Source organism: Lactuca serriola, chromosome 4 (genome assembly GCF_051521515.1).
Source record: "Lactuca serriola cultivar US96UC23 chromosome 4, Lser_US96UC23_V15, whole genome shotgun sequence".
NCBI lineage: Eukaryota > Viridiplantae > Streptophyta > Magnoliopsida > Asterales > Asteraceae > Lactuca > Lactuca serriola.
Window position 1 is genome coordinate 207,935,954 of NC_136411.1, and position 20,130 is coordinate 207,956,083.

The following is a 20,130-nucleotide window of genomic DNA, read 5'->3' on the forward strand; positions in this document are numbered from 1 at the left end:
CCAATAGAAAGTCCTCGGGTACATAATGTGTTTTCTAAATCAAAGCCTACGGGTTACGGGACGGGTTTGTATATCTGCTGATTCGATGGATAAGGGTATGAGTTTGATTATTCAAAACCCTGAAGCGGGTTTGGATCGGATTTTAAAATTTGTTAAAATGGTTTGGATTAAGGTCGATTCACGTCAAACTCACCCCATTGACAGGTCTAGTTGGTGTAAACCTAACTTTCACCACGTGGGAGGTGGAGTATTTTATTATCTATGTGAATGTGAATAACACACTATTAAAAAAGGTTCATATTTCAAGTTTCTCCTGCATCTATATATCTATCTATTTGACAGCTCTCGATTCTTAAAAGATCCCATCTGAATTCTGAAGCCATGTCGACGTTTCCCGACCAAAATATGAGCGTCCACCCCTCAGCCGTTAATGGTGAAAATCAAATCCCAGTAGACGAAGAAGAACAACAAGTCTACAACAATCTCGATGAAAAGCTCGACAGCCTTCTTGCAACTCTCCCCAAAGCAAAAGGTTGGAGGAGCCCAAACATCTTTCGGCATAAAGGTTTTTGGTTGAGTCCCACAGTTTTCAAAGGCTTATTAGCGATCCACGAATACTTCCATCCCCAATCCACAGACATCTTCCTGGCTGCTTTCATGAAGTGTGGAACCACCTGGCTTAGAGCTCTCATGTTTGCCACCGCCAACCGCCACCGTTACAATTTTTCCGACCATCCTCTTCATCGCACCGGACCCCATGGTGCTTTTCCTTCTCTTGACACCCAAATTCTTGTCGACTTTCCGGTAACTAAGTTCGATCATCTCCCTTCTCCTCGACTGTTCGCCACACACTTTGCTCACGACTTGTTACCGACCTCGATGACAGCACCCCGGTCGACTTGCAAGTTTGTGTATGTGTGTAGGGAACCGAAAGACGCACTGATTTCCAAGTGGCACTTCATGAACAAAGTTAGGTCGAAAGAACTGGCCCCTCTTTTGTTCAATGAAGCTTACGAGCTTTTCTGCAACGGGGTCTCCGAATACGGACCTTTTTGGGAACATGTGTTGGGGTACTGGAAAGCAAGCCAGGAATCACCTGATAAAATCTTGTTCTTGAAGTATGAGGATATGAAGAGGGAACCCTCGGCAGAGCTGAAGAAATTGGCGGCGTTCATGGGGATGTCTTTTACGGCGGCGGAGGAGGAGGGAGGGGTGGTGGAAGAGATTGTGAAGCTGTGTAGCTTTGAGAATTTGAGTAATCTGGAGGTAAACAAGGGCGGTGTTCAGAAGTTTAACACGCAGTTGAAGGTGGAGAATCGGGATTTTTTCAGAAAAGGAAAGGTGGGAGATTGGAAAAATTATTTGACAGAGGAGATGAGAGAGCGGATTGATTCGATCACTGAAACCAAGTTGAAGGATTCTGGGCTGTCACTAGGAGTCACCAAAATAACTTTATCATAATATAGTTAAAGCTTACATCTTTTTATTTAAAGTGTCTGCTATTGTCTGAATTCTAGTTTAATAAAATTTTCTTTAATCTTCAAATATGAAGAAACTAGTATTTTAACGCGCCGTAGTAATGAATTTAAGAAGTAAAAGTTTGTCGTTATTTGTTAAAAGTCGACAAAAATGTTGTTTCTATTTGTATTTCGTTTGAGTATATATGTCTTCGGATCCTACATACGTCATATTATGTAGGAAAAGTTATATACATTCGTACATTAAAAATTGTTAAAACTAGACGAAAAGGTTGTTTCTATTTTCATTTCCTTTGAGTATACACGTCTTTTGATACTACATGCACCATATTATGTAGAAAAAATTATGTATATTCATACATTCAAAAATTCAACTGTAGTTTCAGGGGTACAAACAATTATAGGATGTAATTAAACACAAAAGTTTAAATAATGAGGGGATGAAAGTGACATTATAAAAAGTTCAAAGTTAAAAAGTAAAAACAACATATAAAAAAACCAAATCGTGGAAAATAAAGGGGTGCTAGTGATTTTTCAAAGACTTTAAAGTTGTAAAAAGGATGTTTTCACAACAAATAAAACAATGTTTAGTGGCACAAAAAAAGTGTCATTGAAAACCAAAAAATGTCACTAAAACCCCCTTGGAGCGACACAAAAAAAATATCACTACAAACGTTTCCACTAAAGGCTTTTAGTTGTATTTTTTTGTTGTGTCACTGCAGCCCTTTTAGGTTTTAGTGGCACTTTTTTTTGTGTCACTATATCACTTTTGGTTTTTGTGACATTTTTCTTATGTCACTGTGTGATTGCTAAAATAAAAACAATTTGTATGTTTTAGCGGCACTTTTTTTTACATCAAAACATTTATATTTCAAAATTAGATATAATGTTTTTTTCATAAATATAAATGGAATATAAAATAATAAAAAACAATTAAGATAATAAATGCAAAACTAGACATGACAATGGAGCGGGTTTGGAGCGAATCGGCCTTGATCCAAACCCTTTTAACAAATTGTAATATCCGATCCAAACCCGCTCCGTAACCCGCAGGGTTTTAAATAATCAGACTCATACCCTTATCCACCGAATCAATGTATCCAAACCCGCCCCATAACCCAAAGGTTTTTTAAATAATTAAACACATTTTAATTAATTCCTAAAATAAAATTTCTAAAATAAAAAATGTATATTATATCTTAATACTTAAAATAACATTTTTTAAATAAAAAAATTGATTTAGAAAAGGATATTACATACTAGATGAATTTCAATCGGAATTAAAAATCACTGTTGCAACAACTTTGAATTGATTTATGATTGTCGGTTGTAGTGATAGCAAATAACAATTGCGAACTTTTTTCATGTTAAAAAATGGTTTATTGAATTAGAAATGGATATGATGATTTCTTGATGAATATAAATTGAATGACATTATGATTCTTGATAGAAGTCTATAAGTTTAAAAACCGACTTATCGATTCCTATGTAAAAGCGTTTTTTTCTTTAGCCTTTTCCCTTTGGACTTTTGATTGGAATTAAAATTAAAAGTTAAGAAGTATAAACTATAAATGTATAATTCTAAAATTTATATGGGGCGGATTATAAATGGAGTGGATCGGTGATGATCCATACCCGACCCATTTAATAAAAGGGTTAGCGAGTATGGATCGTTAACGGGTAAACGAATCAAAAACTATGCTCCAAACCCATATAATTCTTACGGGTTTGGATCGGATCAGGTTCAAAACCCGCTCCATTGCCAGGTCTATGCAAAACACAAAAAACATTACTTAAATTAATACTTAACTTGTCTTTACTGTAATATTCTCAATATTTAATACAAAAATATATTCCAAAAGGTTATAATAAGTCTAAACATTGTGCTAGTAATTACTCAAAATATTAAATTATCAAACTTAATACTTGTTGGAAAGAAACACGAAAGTTGAAATGAAGATGAAATTTGCATAGTTGCTCCTCTTGTTTATCCATCTTGAACAATTGTCTGTAATATAATCATAATAAATCACATAAAAATATATAAGAATATCACTAATAATCACATAAAAATATGTAATAATATCACTAATAATCACCACACATAAAAAGAACCATAGATCAAATGGTTATTCTAGTTGAAAGTACTTACCATTGAAACAATTACGTGTTAAAAGGACCATTGTTGTAATATATCCCTGCTACAAGGACAATTTTAATAGCTTCTTAAAGGACCATTTTTGTCATGTTTTCCTGTAATAAGGACCATTTGTTTAACAATTACTTGCCATAAGGACCATTTTTCTAATATATTCCTACAACACGGACCATTTTTGTAACAATCACCCCAGTTGGAGTTATTTTAATCAACATTAAAATTAAAACAATTCATCTTTTCTTTCATATTTCATAATACTATAACATTGTAGTTTTAGAAATCTATGCGAGTATAGCATCGTAATTTCACTGATTTCTTGATTATAGTACTCTACTATCATATTTCATCACATTAGAGCATAAAAATGAAAGTGTGACGCTATGATTTAGATGATTCATTGGATATGATTAACATTTCAGGTTGTTACCAAAAGACGTATTTTCCCTCATCCTTATCATCATAATGAATTATCTTTGGTTGTGAGTAACCCAATCAATAAGGCACTTACCAAAGTAATCAAGCCCATAACTATGACAATGGAGGGCTGATGATCATAGCAAACAATCAAAACATATTATTGGTTTGAAAAAAAATTATAAATTACCAAAAAGGAAATCTTGAAGCAAAATCAATACACCATTTACTCATTTCTAATGTTAATAATGGGCAAACATGTGGCTTTGCACAAAATAGAAAATGTACTAACATCAAGTTATTTGTAATGTCTTGATAATGGGCAAACATGTAAATTCAAACACACAGATATAGAAGAAAATGTTGACCTAACATCAACCTATTTGTAATGTCAAACATGGATAAACCTTCCAAAATTCAAAGCATGATTCCCAAGTAGATAAATACTATCAATTCATTTATAACAATGGATATGTGAAAATAGATTATTTAACATGAAAACTTTCAACCAAAAAAATCCCTATAGATACTCCAATTCTGCCATGCTTTCTGTCTTCTAAAATCAGTGTATATAGAGATCGTAGACCTGTATCAGAAGCAAAAAATTCAGCCCCAAATTTTTTGTGTTTAACCAATTAGATAAAAGTCAATCGTGCCTTCATACTTTACCTAAAATGTGTTGGAACCTGAAAGTGAACCTCTAGCAATCCTACGTCCAAATGATTATTCCGGAGTCAACATCAGGTTCGAAAGTGAAGAGTAGTCCGGAAGTTGTCCGGACCTGGAGAGAAGTTGATTGGAAGTTCAGGAGTGAAGACATTCCGGAATGGACTTCTTGTCTGGAATGTATGGTGATCAGGTGAAGCTATTTTGTCTATTTTTGTATTAATTACTTTTTTCTCTTTGCATGATTAGACATTTCATAGGACTTAATATGTTGGTCAATTTGGACAATCAGAATGTAAGAATTGCTCCTTTTATCCAGTCCTATGTATGTTTGTTGGTTTGTACCATGTCTCACTTACTCCTATTTAAAGGAGCTTTCAATGCAATATTATATGATAGATCATTCACTCAATTTTGGCATTTTACTAATATATTTCAACTCTCTTTCAAACATTCTTCTTGTTCTTCATTTATGAGCTTTACCTTGATCATTTATTCTCATTCCTCATTTATTACTTGATCATTTGTTGAATATATATTAACTTAGACTTGACTGGTCTATCCAGCCTTGACTAGAACATTTATTTGCAGCATACATTGATCTTAAGCATTCACTCAAGGTTTGAGTTTTCAAACCTTGTCCCTACGCATCAGATCTATTTTGTTCTCTCAATTAGTATCAGAGAATGAGTGGTTGTCCTTTGAATCCATAAGATCAGATTATAATTGGTTTGAAATTACCTTGGTATTTCAACCATTTATGTGTTAAGGATACAAGTACTTCTATATACCACTTTAGCTTGAAGATATCTTAACTTCAACGGCTGCTTCTAATCCTCAAAAAATGATTTCAATGCAAATCATAAATATTGTGGGTGACCCTACACGTGCCCCATTACTAGTTGTGGAAGAATATGATCACTGGAAAGTTAGAATGGAAAGATTTTTACTGGCCAAAGATAAAGGTGAAGAAATCTAGAGATCCGTCAAAGAAGGTCCTCATGTTCCTATGAGAACAGTTGTGAGAGATGTTGTTGCTCAGCTTGTGGGTCAAGATGAAGCTCGTCCAACTCCTCTAACTGTAGATGATATTGATAAGTTGCATGTTGATCAAGTTGCTTTCTCAGAAATGATGTTTGGTGTTCCTCCTTCACTCTTCGAGCACATGAAGTTGTGCAAATCTGCCAAAGAGATTTGGGACACTCTTCAGGACCTGATTGAAGGTTCGGAAAATATGAAAAACAAGCACCTCACCTCATTTGTCAACGACTTCGATACCTTCACTACCACTCCTAGTGAATCAGTGGCCTCAGCCTCCAACCGTTACCGAATCGTGGTCAACAACATGACTGCTCATGGGATTTTCCGAACGCCCTTGGAGTACAATCTCAAATTCATAAACAGTCTCAGCAAAGGATGGGGAAATGTGAAATCTTGTCTCCAAAGTAATGGTTCTTTGAAAAAGTTAAAGCTCTATCAACTTTTTAGTGAACTTCAAGGACACGAGTCTAATGTTGCTCAAACCATAAGGGAACTCTCTAGAGGCCCTCTTGCCCTTGTCAGATCTTTCGAACCAACCATTACGAGCTTGTCTACTTCGGACCCTTTCAAACCCATTGTTCCATCTGTTCAATCCTCCACACCCATCGTAACCACACAAAACTATCATGTTGATGATTCCGAAGCCATGGACTCTAAACTCCGTTTCCAACAGGAGTTTGCTCTACTCTCGATGAAATACAAATGTCCTTTCAATCCCTATTACAAACCATACCAAAAGCGATTCCATGCTCCTCACCATAACAATCCTCAACCATACTTAGCTCCAGAACCTAAACCAACTTCGAAAAATCCTCCCGCTTACAAACCAAACATCACTAAGCCAAAATAAACTCTGGAACCTTCTCAAAGTTCGAAATCGGACAAACCAAAAATTGTATGTCATAAGTGTGGACATGCAAACCATTTCGCTAAAGATTGTCTGGATGATGCTCCGCAAAAACAAAACATCAAGGATTCTACTTACTACGTCCGAAAAGCTCAAGAGATGGTTGATAGCGAAAAAGCCTTTGTAACAATGGCTTCAAGAGATATTGAAGGATATTGGTCATCCGGGGATGATGATGATGACATGGTTACTGGAAGAAATATGTGTTTGATGGCAAGACAAACTGTTGAATGTGATGAAGTGTATTGGTCATCTAGGTCAAAAAATGAAGATGATGTTGCTGAACCTCACTATTGCTACATGGCCACCAACGATCCACCTGGTCGAAGCATTATTCAGCAGGTAAAATTTATGATCTCTGATAATAATTTTGATTTGTCTCTCTGTGAACCTTATATAACCCAGATTCAAACAGATATTAGCACCATCTATAAAGCCTATGAGTCTACAATAGAAGCGAGTGAGAAGGAGTGTGAATTAAATTGTCTTAGATTATGTGTCGAGGATAAAAAATTGAAAATCGAGTCTCAAGAGTGTGAACTTGTAATGTCAAATGATGAATGTATCATTTTAAAAGACAAATGTGAAATCACCTATTCTGAAAGAAATGTTTTGATTTCTGATAACAAACGTCTCAATGCTAAGATAGATGCCTTACATAATTCTATAGACATGCTTGAAGCGAACGATCGAATGACTCATAATTTTCGTCATCCATGGTCTAAAGCATCGGGTATCGAAAGTGAGTTTCCGAAACCAATTGCTCGTCCCTTGAAGGAATTGCAAAATTTGACATTTATAGGAGAGGTTCCGAACATCAAACATTCGGACACCCATGTTTCTCCCTTGTCATCACTTCATGAGACCACAGACCATTTTGAGACCTTAATTCTTGAGTTCCAACCTATTATTGTCAAATGTCCCGATTCCATGCCTCTTCCGCCTCTGATAAACCTGGAACTGAATTGGACCACGGAATTTCATCACAATGTTTCAAATTGCGTAGATTACGTTTCTAAGCATAATAATTCGAACAAATGTGTAGTTGAAGAAATCATTCCGGTGACAATTGAAATTGTCACCTCTGAGTTTGTATGGGCATCGTTAGATGATAAAGTTGAAAATTCAAGATGTGTCTCCTCTGATTCTTGCGAACCGGGTTCCTTAGTTGTCTCAAAAACAAAATTGGTTCCCATTAATATTGAGTTTAGTAATCCATTTGTAGGACAAACTTCAAAATCCTCATCTCACCCTAAGAGGAAACCAATGCTGAATAGGAAGGATATTGTAGATCCCAAAGTAGAAGCTCGAAATGCACATAATAAGGAAGTTAAGACTAGACAAAATTCCAGGTTCCTTGAAAATTCCACCAAGAGTGTATCTAGGAATTCTAATGCATCAACCCATAGTCAAAACTCCTTTACTCCCACTAGGATCCTCATAAGACCTTTTGAATCTCTCGGTTATATAGAACCCAAGAATGTTGTCAGCTCTACTCAGCCTAAATCTCATGTGAACGCCATGATTGTTCAAAACACTTCTCCTCGGACGGTTTTGTAGGCACTTTGTGCTTCGGAGCTGAACAATCTTTCGAAAACCCAATCTTTAAACCATATTGTAGAACGCCTAAATCTGACGACACAATCTTTAAACCCAATCTTTCGAAAACTAATGTGCCATCAAGCAAATCCACAAATGCAAAGAAAACTAAAATTTCAAAATCATCAAAGAAAACTCTTGTGTGGAAAGTCAAATCTCTCTTTGATGAAACAAAAATTCTGGAGGTAACAACTGTTTCCAACGCTCCGGAAGTCAAAGGTCCGAAGAAGACTGTTCACAATCCTCAAGTCATTGAATATGACTATTGGATAGATGAAAAGACATTAGCCTTCTGTCTGTTTCCAAAGAACTCAAAACATACCACTAGGAAACACAAAGTTGTTCCTAAGTCACAATCAAAGTTCAAAGCTCGTGTCTATGTCCCGAAGTCTAATCTGGAGCCTAAAAACTCCATTACTCACTAATTTTGTAGGCACTTTGTGCTTCGGAGCAAGAAACAATATGGTATATTGATAGTGCTTGCTCCATGCACATGACAGGGCAGAAAAACTATATGCGAGATCTAAAGCTTTCTCCAGATGTTGGTTACGTGATATGGCAAGAATTCCAACTCCCAAATTTGTGGTTACAGAATTCTCACCAATGGAAACTTCTCAAATGTGGCATATGTAGCTGATCTGAAACATAATTTAATAAGTGTAGCTCAGCTTACCGATTCAGATCGACATGTGCAATTTTGCAAAAAGTACAACTATGTAATGATTGAAGATTGGAAAGAGTGTTTAATCAAGTCGCTTCGCAACAAAAACATGTATTTGCTCGACATCAACATGATTCTTGGCAAACCGCAACTTTTCCTTCTCACCAAAGCGGTTCCTGACGTCAGTTGGTTATGGCACCGAATGTTCGCTCATCTAAACTTTCGGTACATGAATGATCTCGTATCTGGTGAAATGGTGAGAGGTTCACCTCTTCTCAAATTCGAAAATGATCATTTGTGTGTTGCTTGTGAGTGTGGTAAGCAATCGAAGAAGGTTCATCCTGTTATCATTAAAAAATCCATTTCAGAACCATTGGAGCTTCTACACATTGATCTTTGTGGACCGTCCACTGTAGAAAGTCTTCATCATAAGAAATACATTCTTGTGATTGTTGATGACTTTACAAGGTTCACTTGGGTCTTCTTCCTAAGGCTGAAATCCGAAACAGCCTTAGAGCTCATCAATTTTATCAAATGAATAGAAGTTCTTATCAAACTCCTAGTTAGGAGAATCCGAACTGACAATGGATCGGAATTCACTAATTCCACTATTGAGAAATTCTTCACAGAAAAAGGAATTAACCACAACTTCTCCGCTCCTTATACTCCACAATAGAACAGTGTAGTCGAAAGACGCAATAGAACTCTCATTGAAGCTGCTCGATCCATGCTGAACTTCGCAAATTTGCCACTATACCTTTGGGATGAAGCCGCATCAATTGCCTGTTTCACTCAAAATCGGAGTATCATCAATCGACGCCTCAACATGACACCGTACGAAGCAATGAATGATCGGAAGCCAACAATCTCGTTTCTGCATGTTTTCGGATGCAGATGCTTCATCAAAAACAACCGTGATCAGCTTACCAAGTTCCAACCTAAAGCTGATGAAGCCATCTTCCTCGGGTACTCCTCAAAATCAAAAGCTTACAGAGTTCTTAACCAGAGAACTCGTGTTCTGGAAGAAACCTTTGATGTTACTTTCGATGACAACTTCGTTCGGAATTCTGGCCCCACTCATATTACAACTCACATTATGGCGTCCGATGCTCTACCGCCAGGATATCCAAACTCGCAAACAATTCTTGAAGTTAACTTTGAAACTCTCTTTGGATCTTCCGAAACAGCCCTTGATTTGGAATTTCGAGTAAGGCCAATTCCGTCTCCTACTTCTCCTTTGGAAGCCCCTGTCTCGCAAAATGTCTTCGGTCCAATCCCAAGCCTCCCTCCATTTGATTCCGAACCGTTTCAACCTTCTTTGGTTGAGGGGAGAATGCTCATCCCTCTCTTGATTCAAATGTGGATGGCTTCCAAGATGCAGCTGCTGATTTCGAGAAATCCAATCCTATCAAAATTGATGAAAATGAACATTTATTTGAGTTCCCTTCTAATGATGTTGTCAACCTCTCTGGTTCAGGGGAAGCACCATCCTCATATTCAAACTATTCAAGGGGAGCAAATCAATCCCACTGTTGATATCAGAATAAATGTTGCACAAGAACACCCAAGGTTACACGTCTGGACATAGGATCATCCTCCGAACCAAGTAATCAAAAACCCTAATATTGGTGTACAGACTCGTTCTGCTACAAATATCCAAAATGAATGTCATTTTTCAGCATTTATATCCATGTTTGAACCCAAATCCATCAAGGAAGCATTAGAGCATGTTGACTGGATTACAACCATGCAAGAAGAATTGGCAGAATTTGACCGAAATGAAGTATAGACTCTCGTGCCTCCTCCTCAGAATCATCCCATTGTCGGTATAAGATGGGTATTTCGCAACAAGCTAGATGATGCAGGTGTTATTATTCTAAATAAAGGAAGATGGGTGGCAAAAGGATTTACACAGATTGAAGGGCTCGACTACGATGAGACATTTGCTCCTGTTGCACTTCTTGAAGCCATCAAAATCTTTCTTGATTATGCTACTCACAAAGGCTTCAAAGTTTACCAAATGGATGTTAAGAGTGCTTTTCTTAATGGTGAACTTGACACTGAAGTATACCTTCAAAAGCCCCCCGATTTTGTTAATGTCTCCTTTCCAAACTACTGTTACAAACTCCGGAAGGCAGTCTACAGACTCAAGCAGGCTCCTCGGGCATGGTATGAGACTCTTACTGATTTTCTCAAGCGCTACAGTTTCCAAAGAGGAATTCTAGATCCTACCCTGTTCTGAAGATCAAATGGAAAGCATCTCATGCCGGTTCAAATTTATGTAGATGACATCATTTTTGGATCTACGGATGCATCTATGGTTGTTGACTTTGATAAATTAATGATCAATCGATTCTAAATGAGCGTGAATAGGGAGTTAAGCTTCTTTCTTTGCCTCCAAGTCAAACAGACTAACAGAGGAATCTTCATTCACAAAGAGAAGTACATTTTAGATCTATTCAAGAAATACTCAATGGACACTTGTGCCTGAGCCAAGGTACCAATGGGCTTCGGACACAAGATCTTTGCCGACCCTTCAGGTGTTTCAGTTGATGAAAAGAAGTATCGAGGAATGATTGGATCCTTACTCTATCTCACAGCAAGTCGTCTGGATATTATGTTTTCAACATGTTTGCGTGCCAGATTTCAATTCAATCCAATGATGTCTCATCTCTTGGGTATGAAACAAATTTTCTGAACCTCAAAGGTACAAAGAGTCTCGGAATCTGGTACGCAGCGAATGAGAGCTTCCTACTTTAAACATATTCATATGCAAACTATGGTGGTCTTCAACTTGATAGAAAAAGCACTTCAGGTGGTTGTCAGTTCTTTGGAGTTCGTTAGGTCAGTTGGTCATCCAAGAAACAGAACTGCATTGCACTCACTATAGCCGAAGCCGAATACATTGCTGCTGCCAGCTGTACATCTCAGGTTTTGTGGATGAAATCTCAAATCTTGGATTATGGTTACCGCTTGCAACATAATCTATTGTGATTCTCAAATTGCAATTGCGATTTCTCACAATCCAATTCAACCCTCCATGACTAAGCACATTGATATATAAGGTAGCATTTCATAAAAGATCATGTTCTAAATGGTAACATTGAACTCATTTTTGTTCCATATGACGATGAGATTGTTGATTTCTTTACTAAGGCATTAGACGAAACCAAATTCAATGGTTTTCTGAACAAGATGGGTATGATGGTGCCAGATCCTTAGTTTTTTCAAGAGACTTGTTCTCTTTAATAGAAATGTTCAAAAGAAATTAGTTCCGATCTTCAAAACCTTTTTTTTTTATCTCGGAACTACATTCTCTCAAAATACATAGGATCATTTTACTTGTTTTTTATTTCTGACCATCATTTGAGTTTAATTTGTACAGTTCATCCTGATTATTTGTTGTTCTAAGTCCACATAGTCATAGTGCTCAAATTTTTGATCTCTGACTATACTTCATAATGGCATCTCAGAATTCCACTCTGGAAAGGTATTGCATTATGCACTTTCGAATTTCAAAATTTACTCCGAAAAGTTTTCTCAAATCTCACTCCATAATGCTTTCCAAATCATGTCCCGGAATCTTTTTTTCAAATTCATTCCGGAAATTCTAGAAAATCATTATTTCGGAATTTTTTCTTCGGAATCACAAACCTTTTCCGGAATCGCACTAAATTTTCGACTCGGGAATCGAATTTTCCTTAACTATAACTCTCTTCGGATTATTTCCCATTCCGGACCATTTTTCAAAACAGCCATGTTCTGGAACACAACTCTTTATCCTTCGGATTTTACACTGTCCAGAACCGCTCATCCAGAATTCCAAAGGTTTATAAGGCGAAATGTTTTTTTTGTTGCAATGGTTACTTTGTAAGGATCCTTATCCAATCTTCCTTAATCTTCGTGCCATGACTGTACATATTCAAAAGTAACCATCCCATCGCAAATTGGGTTTTCCATTTTTAGCTTAAAACAACCCTAACCTTCCCTTCCCAAGTCAAATCAACCCCCAAAAATCCGTTTTTCAATTAATGCACCTAATTCCAATTCGGATCCTCATCATTACCATTCTTAACCCGACTCATTTTCCTTACCTATAAATACCCATCAAAAACCCCTTGTACCTCTTTACGTGCCCAAACCTTCCAAAACCCTCGAATTCTCTCTGTGTTCATTGTGTTCTTCAAGCACTCATCTTTCTGCAACAATGGCTTCCCAATCTTCTCCACAGAAAAATGCACCAACTACCTCCAGACCCAAGAAGTCAATTGCAAAGAAGAAACCTTCAAAGGGATCATCGTCTTCAACATCACCTGAACCCTTTCTCAGGGATACAACATAGTTATTCTCACTGAACCCTATGGATTATGATGACTCCATTAGAGTTATGATCGAGTTCATCGCCTACCATCCCATCTCCATTCCTCTCACTAAAGTCGCTGAACCACCACTTCCACTTCATCATCTCCACAGGGCTTTCACCAGAATCAAGAAAGAGGACGGTGTACTAGAAACCAAAATCATTGGTGATCAAATAACTCCAATCTACAAATCCACCTTCGTAAAGGTGATAGGTGTCAAAGCAAACCCCAAGGGCTTCACTATTAAAGAACCAATTGCTGAGGAATTCCAACTGTTCTTGAATCACATTGGGTACAATCAGGACTACAAGGAGAAAGACTTCAAGAAATCAGTCGTTTCCGGACTCTGGATCGTGCTGATGCATCTAATCATTAGAAGGCTATCTGGAAAGCATGGAGGTACGGATACACTTAGAAAACTACCCCTACCAAGCCAACATCTTCCGGAACAAGGAAAACAAAGAACTCCGCCAAATAGAAAACTACCCCTACCAAGTCAAAGCCTCAAAAGAGAACCAAAGTCGGCTCTTCCTCTCCAAATGAAGATGCTCATGACATTCATGCTAACTCTGGCCGTCCGAACACCCCTCCTGCCCACTCATCATAGGTACCCCTCAATGTTTCAACATCACAAGCACACACACACACACACGGGGAGTCTCTATATAATCCACCCTCACCTTCCCAAAAAGGTGATGTCGGTGTTGACCATAGTTTCTTGCACCCCCGTGGAACACACCCACAAGTCACTTTTAATATCCCACTCATTTCTACATGCACACACTCCGGAACCCATGTTCCGGATCCTAAGCATTCTGAAGCTGGAGTTGTCCCTCCGACTTCGGATGCCCTAACTGGTCTGATACCCAGAAAGGGTACATGACGACTAGGTATTAACGGTCCTTTATGGGAAGACTATGTGAACAGGGCTCACTCTAGGCATCCAGAGCTCACCAGATCTCAAGCGGAATCAACTCTCATTGCCATGAAGAAGAGAGCCATACAAAGCAACCTGCCCTACGTCTCTGCTACTTATGAGCTGGTTGATCTGGAATTCACATCCGGAGAAACTCCAAATCCTCCTCCTCAAGCTTCCAATCCTTCTACTTCAGTAGATGAAATTTCAGAAGAAGTGTTGCTAACTACCGATGCTGCTAAAGTTACTGATGCCCCTATGGTTTCTTTAGTTCAACTCCACTTGAAGCCTTCCTCTTCAAAGTCAGTGTTTGATTTCGCATCCTCCTCTTCCACTCAGCATGAATCCGAATCAACTCACAAGCTTCATGATGATTCTACAACTCATCCCAAGACTTCTACAAATCCCAAGCCTCACAAGGAAAAGACGCAACACTCCGATCCTGACACCGGATCCTCATCTGGTGATTATATTGATCCTTTTTTTCTTCTCGAAATTCAAACCAATGTGTCGGACACCATGAATAAGGTCTCCACAATTGAAACATTCGTAAAAGAGGTCAACACAAAAATAGATCAAAAGGTTTCTAGGCTTGATTCCAAAGTTGATGCCATCATTCAGTATCTCTCAAATCAGTCCGAACCTTCGGGTTCAGAAAGAGAAGCTCAGTTGGATCAACTCATTTCTCTACGGCACAAGCACTCCATCGAAGAAGTTGAGGCCAAGTATGATGCCTCTGTTGAGCACTACATGGACACAGTTACCTCAATGCTGAAGGTCCATGATGACTGGGTGTCTGCTACCAACGATCTTATTAAGCAGACCCATGTTCATCATGAGAAGGAAATTAAAAGAAGTATGAGATGAACCTCATAATTCAACAAGTCCTCATCAAGCTACTTCGATCCACTTGGAACATTATGTATGTTCCAAATCGAAATTTTGATGAGATGTTAGCTGTTCTTGGCCATCTATTCGATCATCTCGCTGCTCAGGCTCCCACTTCCGAAGCATATGATGCCCTCACCAAACAACTCAACACTGGTCTTCAAAAAGTGTTTGAAAAATTCGATGGATTCAAGGAGTCACTAATGCTTACACCGGTTAGACGATTCACCGATGCAAGAGGGGGAGAAGGTCCTAGCCAAATATAGAAGCCTGCCTCAGAGTTCACACACTGGGATGAAAATGATTCTGATGAAAGATGAACTGAAGATCCTTTCCATCTCCCCTTCTAAAAGCAATGATGAAGACAGTGATGAAGATGTGTTTGTTACAAAGGGAGTTCTTGGTCTCGAGGCTCCAAAGAAGCTATTTCCAAAGGTGATGATAGAGGAAGAAAAGAGGATATGGTCCGCAGTCTCTTGGCCATCCTCTTTACCTGACGGTCTTCAAAGAGCCATTCAAATGGCCAAAGCAAAATCACTCCTCACAGCTTAAGCCTTCCGAGCCACTCCTTCAATGCTCCCACCGATTCCAGCTCCAAAAATTGTTTCCATAGATCAGGGTTCTCCGCTCTAGATCCTTGATGACTTTCTGGAAGATCATCGTCCGAACCCCACTCCAAAATATGTTGTGGATGAGAATATGCAGTTCATCATGGCTGCATTCAAAAGAGACAAAGGCAAAACTCCAATGACTGCCGAACAACAGGACTTCCACTCCGGACATCCTCTCATGAAAAAACAAGGATGGTCTCAGGAGGAAATCAATCAAGCACTAGAGGATAGCATCCAGATCCAAACTCTCAAGGATAATCCTGATCTGATGTGTGGGATATCTGCTCTATGTCGTGAAGGCATTCTCCATGATCATGAAATTGTTCCTTTCATGTATTACGATGTTCCCACTAATGACTCAGAACAACTTGATCATACTCTCTCTCCATACAACAAATACTATAGCAAGTTTACTCCTCTTCACCCCAATGACGATCCAGAAGTGATCATCTGGACAGAACGAGAAAGGCTTGAAACATTCTACTCCAAGAATGCACAACCTATGAAGGAATTATGGACAAGAAAAATAATTACAAAATTCCATGGATTTGCAAAGAAAATCCTAGTGAAGTTCAAACTCAACTACCCACTATTTTGATTTCACATCTTCCGGAACAAGCGAACTTACCAGACCATCACTAATGTGGATTTCCCTTCGATGAATCCGAACGACATTCTTACTTTGGCTACTCAATTCCGAGGAAAGCAAGACAATGATATCGTCATGGGTGCTTTCCATGCTACTCTAAGCTTCCTTAAGTACCACGTCGCGAAGTTTTGCATATGCGACTATGAGCTGACCCATATATATGGAACTGAAGACTTCATTGCGAAGATCACCTTTGTTCTTCCGAGAGCTGAACTGCTTGAAGATGGTCCAATTGATGACACGGTTCTAGGGTTTGTCTACATAACTAGGAAGACAAACAAGGACTTTTTCCGTGTCCTTGACAAACAATTAGTTCCGACCAAAGCCCTTCGGAAGTTCATCTCTCGTGCATCCAAGTCTAAAGCTTCGGAACAGGTCAAAGCAAAGTTTGTAAGTCAACTGACCTGGTACATTGAAGTCAAAATTAGGTTGTTTTGAGCCTATGACTTCATAAAAAACGAAGTTGTTTAATTGAATGGATTGCTAAGTTCACTTAGGGGGAGATTGTTGGAACCTGAAAGTAAACCTCTAGCAATCCTAAGTCCAAGTGATTATTCCGGAGTCAGCATCAGGTTCGAAAGTGAAGAGTAGTCCGGAAGTTGTCCGGAATTGGAGAGAAGTTGATTACAAGTTCAGGAGTGAAGAAATTTCTGAGTGGACTTCATGTTTGGAATGTATGGTAATCCAGAGAAGCTATTTTGTCTCTATCTATATTAATTACTTTTGTCTCTTTGCATGATTAGACATTTCATAGGACTTAGTATTTTGGTCAACTTGGACAATCAGAATGTAAGAATTGTTCCTTTTATCCAGTCCTATGTATGTTTGTTGGTTTGTATCATGTCTCACTTACTCCTATTTAAAGGAGCTTCCAATGCAATATTATATGATAGATCATTCACTCAATTTTGGCATTTTACTAATATATTTCAACTCTCTTTCAAACATTCTTCTTGTTCTTCATTTATGAGCTTTACCTTGATCATTTATTCTCATTCCTCATTTATTACTTGATCATTTAATGAATATATATTAACTTAGACTTATATGGTCTATCTAGCCTTGACTAGAACATTTATTAGCAAGCAGACATTGATCTTAAGCATTCACTCAAGGTTTGAGTTTTCAAACCTTGTCCCTACGCATCAGATCTATTTTGTTCTCTCAAAATGGCAAAGAGATGAGACCAATTTGATAAAACATTATTGATTTGACCGAAAATTTCAAACAAATATTATTAGCAGATCCCAACTTTTTGAACAGATTAGCCATAGAAAAGTAAATATCAGTAACTACTCTACATGAACAATACCATAAACGAAAAGGAATGTTCTTTAAAAAATCAACTATGTGATGACAGATTTACAAATAAAAGAAACTAAGCAACTTTCTTAATTTATAATCTGATAAAAATAAATAAATAAATAATAGCAAAAGTGAGTAACGTTCATTCAGTAAGCCCATACCTGCCAAAATGAAAAACTAAATCTTTACCATCAACATTTCTTCCTGAAACAATGACATAAAATATAAAAAGAAAAGATTGGTTTTTTAATTCATTAAATGAATTCGGTATTACATTATTGAGACATTGGCTCTAAAAATTCATGGCTGGGTGTGTTTTCATTCAACATTCAATGATTAGTAAAATGATTTGCAAGCTACAGATTCATAAAACTTGGAACTAATGAGAAACACAAAATACAAGACACATGGAATGCTCACTTGGGGTAGGCCACATGACATCAATCTTTTTACCTTCTAGCTGGAACATCAAGGCTAAAAGGGTAAATTTAATAAAATTCTTAACTATTTTTAGTTTACCTAATCAAAGAGTAGAAAGTTGTGGAACTGTATATTATCTAATAGATTGCACTACACTAACAACAACAAGGATGAGTTCTATGCACATGAAAATATATAAAGATAAGAAGAATATTTCTTATACTATGGATCGAAATAACTCTTTTAGATAAAATCATAAACGATAGATGTAACAATGATGAAAGGAAATGAGAAAACTGACATAATCATTTCGTCAAATACCTGGTGGGCAGAACTTCAGCTCCACCACTGAACATAGTAGTTTCATGGGATAATCCTCCAGATGTCATACCCTTGACACTATTCCTCTTTTTGTAATCATATAATGAAAAAATGAAAATAATTAAACTCTTGTCAAACAGTTAGAGTAAAATGTAACTAAAATAGTTAGGAAAAATAGTAATATAATATACTTGAAGGGCATAGTGGGGAAAAGCATAACAATTTTAATAGATACATAAAAGACTTTCAAATCATCGATCAACTGCACTTGTCCATTTGAAATGGACTTTGGTTGGGTATTCTTATCAAACACACGGTATGCATCCCTTGCCTCATGCCTATGACTTATGTTACTATATCAACCAAATCATCTCACTCAAAACCCTATCACTGTTTTTCATCTTCACTTACATCATCATCTTCATTCTCTAAATGATAAAAAAAATAGAAATAGATTTTGGGGAATAACATACCTTATAATCACCAACCTAAAATTCGTTATAGAACATGTCTTCTACCAAAATTAGTTGATGGAATTACTATCGGGACATGGACATTGTGATGGCAAAAACGTAATTAATAAAAACATTTTGTAAAATTAGGGCAACAAAATTCCCAAACATTGTCTCTTCCTTCAACACATGGAGGCCCAAATGAAACATCATCATTAATGTAGAAGAAATAAAATAGGGAAAAAAAGAATCTCGTAAACAAACAGGAACAAGAAATAGCATAAATCAACATACCTGAAGTCTTTCATCTAAGGCGTCGCCGGTGAAGAAAAGCTGGATCCAACGACTGGAATTCGAGAACCTGGAGAAACCGAAAACTCATCGAACAAAGATAACAACCAGAAATGACGATCATTACTTACGATCTGGATTATCAACGTGCAGCAGGAAAATGCCATCCCGCAAGAATAACAAGCGCACCCGCGAGACACCGCTACTGCAGATGGACTCTGCTACATTCCAAGCTGCTGTAACGGCAGCAGCAACCGCTGCAATGGCGCAAATCAATGCAAACAACCCCAATGGAGGCGGGAATAGCATTGACAACTCCAGCCAAAGGAACGAACATGGAAACCAACAAGTGACAACCAATCAAGGAACTCCAAACCCCAAGCTTAAGAGCAGGAAGCTGAGATCTAGAAGTAAGAGAAAGGGAAAACACACTCAAGGGTTCTCAAGGAAGCCACATGTTGTTGCTGTTCATGCGACCATGACCCCTATTACACCAGCAACCAGGAGACCATATGCTAGAAACCTTCCAAAATGCAACCAGTGCAAATTCCATCATAATGGAGCTTGCCGGGAGATGCATTGTAACAAATGCAACAGAAAGAATCACATCGCCAAATTCTGTAGAACTTATCCATGCCAGAATCGTCAGCCAAATGAAAACGACAACAATCGCAACAACCCTAACAACAACACCAATGATGAGACCATTCACACCTGCTATGGGTGTGGAGGAACCGGTGACTTCTGGTGCAATTGCCCAAAGGATAACCATCAAGGAGCAGAAGGATCGGAAATGGTCCTGACGTTGGGTCAGAGCGAAGCAGTACAAGACCCAACGATTGTTATTGGTACGTTCCCACTTAACAACTCTTCCGCTTACCCCTTATTCAATAGTGAAGCTGAGTGAAGTTTTGTTAGTAACAAATTCGAGCACTTACTAAAACAACAACCCCAAAGCTAAGCTAAGCCTTTACGGTGGACATGGCCAATGA

At 37.9% G+C, this 20,130-nt stretch overlaps 1 pseudogene; it reads left to right on the plus strand.

The window, feature by feature from the left end:
* The first annotated feature begins 312 nt into the window (after positions 1 to 312).
* LOC145103212 (cytosolic sulfotransferase 5 pseudogene) lies at positions 313 to 1,545 on the plus strand (annotated as a pseudogene).
* Positions 1,546 to 20,130: the final 18,585 nt, after the last annotated feature.